This window comes from Drosophila erecta, unplaced genomic scaffold (genome assembly GCF_003286155.1).
Source record: "Drosophila erecta strain 14021-0224.00,06,07 unplaced genomic scaffold, DereRS2 tig00000055-arrow-pilon, whole genome shotgun sequence".
NCBI classification, from domain to species: Eukaryota; Metazoa; Arthropoda; class Insecta; order Diptera; family Drosophilidae; genus Drosophila; species Drosophila erecta.
The window spans coordinates 20,842,848-20,848,095 of record NW_020825200.1 but is presented as its reverse complement, the minus strand read 5'-3'; the positions used below and the strand labels follow the sequence as shown (position 1 = coordinate 20,848,095).

Sequence of the window (5,248 nt, the reverse complement as noted above, 5' to 3'; positions counted from 1 at the left end):
TAGATAAATACATTTCTAACAGGGTCGCTTAATGCATAAATTTGTTGGCATTATTTAGCTGTTTTTTTTTTTTTGGCACGTCGCAATATCCGGTTGAATTATGAAAAATCTCGTCGGTATAAGCGGTTTGTCGGTAAAAGCGGAGACGTACTAACCGGAGGTCCTTTCATATAACTTTGTATGGAGACCAAACAAGCCATCGAGTTTCCGTCGCAATAACCAGATTGACGCTATAAGCGGAGTCGTTATAACCGGACATGTACTACATTTACGGAAAAAAGATAGAGGTCATCACCGATTGTAATTCGTTGAAGACGTCGTTAGAGAAATGAGAGCTTATACCACGGATCGCATGATGGTGGTTGAAAATACAAGAGATTGACGTGGAGATTATTCATCGAGCTGGAACACAGATTAACCATGTTGACGCACTAAGTCACGCTCCACACGAAAAAACAATAGAAACGGATACAGCATGCCTTAAAGTACCCAAAGCCATAATAGACGATGCTGATTGGTTATTTTCGATTCAAGTGGAGGATGGGAAAATTCAGAAGATTGTCGCTGACATGAAATTGGCAAAGAAGTCAGAGAGCGACGAATATGTGATCAAAAGCGATCGTCTATATAGCAAATACGAGTGGGCTGTTCCAAGACAGCTGCGATCTACAAAAAAACCCTACAAATGACCATTTCACAATCGTAGGATGCGTTTTGTAAAGAGCTCATAAAAGAGATCCCATTGTTCGGAATCACCAAAGAAAGTGGGTATCTGAATTTTAGGCAGGTTTGTTAACTGCTCTGCTTTAACAACTGTCAACATTTCAGCTTTTTTATCTGTTTCACTAAGTCGACTATTTATGGCAGTTAAAATAATTCACTAATTTCTTCCTCAAATACCGAACTTTCAAAATAAGTATTAAACTGTTCATTCAGGTTATACATATGTAATATATGTAATATTTTGTTGCAAAGAAATTCTATCTTCTTCTTCCTTGTTTTTTGGAAAGCTGGACTTTTATCTATCAGTTTTGACGTCGCTACTTGGCCAACATTACTAGGAATGCCTGCTCTGCTCTTGAAGCGTTGTCACTCGTTTTTTGTGACATAACCTCTGTCGCTTGAATACCTATTTTCTCAGGGTTTGATTAAGGGACTGGGTGCTCTATAAACTAATTTAAATTTTCTCAAGTTTCATTTTAATTTGTGTTAGCGCCATCATTATAACACCATACTGCTTAGAGTAAAAATATTCACGATCTTTAACACATTGCTATGATTAGCAATGATATATTTTTGAAGCTCCTATAATTAGAAAATTACTTTTCCCTATTTCCAAAATAATTTCGGGCTGCTTTTTAAGGACTGCTATAGTTTTTTCGACATCGTAATGAATGTATACGATTTTTGGATTTTAGGGATTTTTATAATGTTCAAATATATACGATGTTTTTATATACGATGGACTTGATTGTACAAGTTTGCAAAAGTTTTGTCTATATAACTATAGTTTAAAAAAATGTATGTATTTATAATAAAATAAAAAGAAATTTTAAAAAATGGTCAGATTATCTTTTTGAGTCTTTTTAATAATGATGGCGATGCGTCGTTGTCGATGTTTGACAGGCTCCTCGGGATGTTTCTTCCTTTTTTCCATTGACGTCGATGTCAAAAAGGATTTTTTATTTTTTTTTTTTTGCGCACGTTTTATCTTTTTAGTCCAATCAGTTCAGGCATTTACTTGTCACTCTTTTTTGGCCTTTTATTTTTAGTTATGCTCTTATGTAATTTTTTAGGCACTTTTTTATGCACTTCTTATTTTATTTTTGTATGCACTTTTTATTTTATTTATTTTATGCTCTTGTGGCATTTATCGGGAACTTTTTATATGCACTTACTGATGTACGGCCTTAAGCACGCCTTACCATAATTTATAAGGGTAACCAAGCAGCCTTTAGCTTATAGCCTTTAAGAAATATAAGAATCATGTTAAACTCCGCTCAAGGCGGTTCTTCTTATATTATAAAACATTAATGATTCTATATACCCTGTTCCTTACCATAGAGGGGGAAAGTGAGGAGTTTTGTCAAAGTTAAATTTCTTCGAAGGCCCGAAGGACCAAAATGTTAAGAGGCTGCAAATAAAGCAAACGGGTACATTTGTTGAGGTGATATAGCAAACTGAATTTTATTTCTTTAAGTCCTAGCTTAGGTGGCCAACACAGTCTAATCTTATCTCTAACTAGACCAAGGCAGTGGCTATATGTTCCATACAAATTGCAAAAAATATAAATTGCGGAATTTTCAACTGCTCTATTTGGAAGTTGAAGCGTTGTTTATTTTTTGGATATAGGCAGACAAATGTTTGACAATACAGCGGTTCAATCGTGAACGCCTTGGGCGGAGTTTAACCTGATGTGCTTGAATATATTTACTGTGAAGTTATAAAATATCTTCATGTTCATTATTCTCGTTGCTTGGTACAGGCCTTTAGTTTTACCTAATAATGTTCCACACCACTTCGATCCCGCACGAATGGTAAAACCTTTTCCAAACTCTTCCTATTTGCTCTGCTTATAACGATACATTTTGACTCGCAAATTCCCGTTTGGTTGCACTGTGCTTGGTAGTTTAAGTCAGGCGGGCGATTCATTGTTGCGGTCTCAGGTTTCGGCCATAAGTGGTTCAATTTTGTAACGCTTCTGTACAGAATTTGTTTTTGCTTTCTTCTGCAGATTTGTTTTGATTCTTACTTGTTTTTAAGGAGAACGTTTATGCAATCACTTGGGTTGCGATTCGTAAACAACATCTACGTTATTTTTATATTATTTTGCAAAAAGAAATCAAAATATTTTTAAATTTCACCTATTGCAATTGTTGACCACTGTTTTTTTTATTGCCTCAACTTCCTTCTTTGTATACACGCCTTGACAAAAGCCCCCAAATGTTTTCGATAATGTTGATGTCAGGGGAGTAAGGCTGCCACTCGAGCAATTTGACATTTTGATCCTTAATCCACTGTTTACAGCCCGAGCGGTATGGATGGGAGCGTTGTCATGTTGGAACGTCCATTGAATATGACCATAAATCTCCGAAATCGGGAGAAAAGCCTTTGAAGTACAGTCATTTTAGGCATTTGCGTTCATCTTCGAGGTGACAAACTAAATCTCACATGTTCAAAGAAATAAAAAATGGCTCGCCAAACCATTACTCCACCTGAACAACTCTGATGTCAACTTAATAAGCATTCTTCCTTTCTATCGGGGACAAAGTAATTATAACCATCCGGTCGATCAAGGTTGAACTTTTCCTCTTTTCGTCGGATAAGACAACTGCCTCCCACTCCGTGTTCCACGTCATGTGTTCCCAGCAAATCGAAGTCTTTTTTTTCGAGCATCATTAAGAGGTTGTGGCTCGTAGAGTAAAAGGGTATACTAGATTCGTTGAAAAGTATGTGTTTGGCAGAAGGTTATGTTTCCGAACATATAATTATACACAGCTGCGAAAATTGCCCAATCAAGGTTTGTATAAGTGCCCTACGTATTATACATTTTAGGGTTTAAAATTAGCTGAAATACCTTTTTAGAAAAGAAAACCATTAACTTATTAGAAAATACAAATTCTTAACTTAATTAAGGAACTTTATTAGGAACGAAGAAGGCAACTTTTCAGCGAATCAGAATACCCTCTTAGTCTACGAGTAACGGCTTTTTTGGTATTCCGATAAAGAAAAGAATTAAATTTATTTTCAAAATTGTGGGCGTGGCAGTCTTTTGAGGAAATTGAAAGAAATTTGAGTGATAAATTTGATGAGATTTCAAATTCATAGCCACTCAACCTTTGATGTACGAGCATATGTATGTATGTATGTATATGTATGTACATGCATATGTATGTATGTATATTTATTCATGTGACCACATTTCACATGTGGTGCTGCTAAACTGCATACAAATGCGCATACTTAAAAATAAAGTGCAGAATAAAGTTGCAACGGCTCTTTAATGAAATCAACCCACCTGCTGCAGTTCGAGATTCCTTGGAAAATTACACACTAGAGATTAACGTATTACAGGTTTGTATGAACGAGTATGTACATAACCGAGGCTTATTATCATAAGTAAATTGCTCCTCGCGTTTCTGTTGTTCCAGAAACTCCGTTGTTATTATAAAAACAGGCAACGCCAAGGCAAATAACATAAGCCACAGCAAATTTAAATACACATGTCGCTGGCATTGCAGTTGTAATTCCTGCTGCGGTTGTTGTTGTAGCCACCACCGCTGCTGTTGGGTATTTATGTGGCCTTATGCGGCAGTTGTCGTTGTTCCGCCGTTCTGGCGGTGCTGCTCGGCGGAAATTGTATTGCGGCCAATATGGTAAATTGCCTTGAATCTACCTTAAAACCATATTTCAGCACTAGATTACAGAAACAGGCAGCAGCCGGAGCGGCAGCGGTGGGAGGGGCGCTGCGCCGAAAGCTACAATGCGGTACGCCATTACACCAAAATACTATCATAAAATTTCGCGCAAGCGTGTGTCTCGGCATTTTAACCGAAACGGGTTTTGAGTCATGCCACCACTTGCCACTCCTGCTCCTGCGAACAAGCCGCACACGCCCAGCAACGCATCCTTGCAGTCGAGAACAGTACATAAAGGGCACACATGCAGCCAGGATTGTTACCGTTGATGTTGTTAGGGGCTGCGGTTGCGCTTAAATGCGCCATTAAAGCCACGGTCAGCAAGAACAATGCCAGAAATCTGTGTTAGGGAAAAAGGAGAACAGATTTGGGCATAGGAGGAACCTGGCAAAAAGGTGATGCCCACACAGTGCGGTTTTATAAATCAAGTCCAAGGTACCTGTCAGGAAGCGCCGTTTTTATGCTAACTGGAAATCATTCATGGAACAAAGAACACAGGAATATTGTGATAAACAAATTCCTCATTAGCATGTTTCCACTTCGCCCGTCCACGCCCAGCACATATTCATTCCGAGCTGGACAGAATCTCCAGTTTAACTCTTTTGTTGCCATCATTTTATATCCGTCACTCGTAGAGTAAAAGGGTATACTGGATTCGTTGAAAAGTATGTAACAGGTAGAGGGAAACGCTCACAAGCCGCCCACAGTAACGGGTATCTTATAGTCGAGGAACCGACTATAGCATTCTCTGCTCCTTTATTTTGGCATTGTAATTCGTTTACTTTTTTGTCATCATCAGAGCTGCATTTTTGCATAGAAAATTGAGCTTT

General features: G+C 37.9%; 1 long non-coding RNA gene across 1 annotated transcript; it reads left to right on the top strand.

Annotated features, from left to right (window-relative positions):
- The first annotated feature begins 3,885 nt into the window (after positions 1-3,885).
- On the top strand, positions 3,886-4,732 carry LOC113564078. Its single transcript, XR_003407770.1, has 3 exons — positions 3,886-4,074; positions 4,152-4,376; positions 4,428-4,732. It is a non-coding gene; the product is annotated as an uncharacterized LOC113564078 (long non-coding RNA).
- Positions 4,733-5,248: the final 516 nt, after the last annotated feature.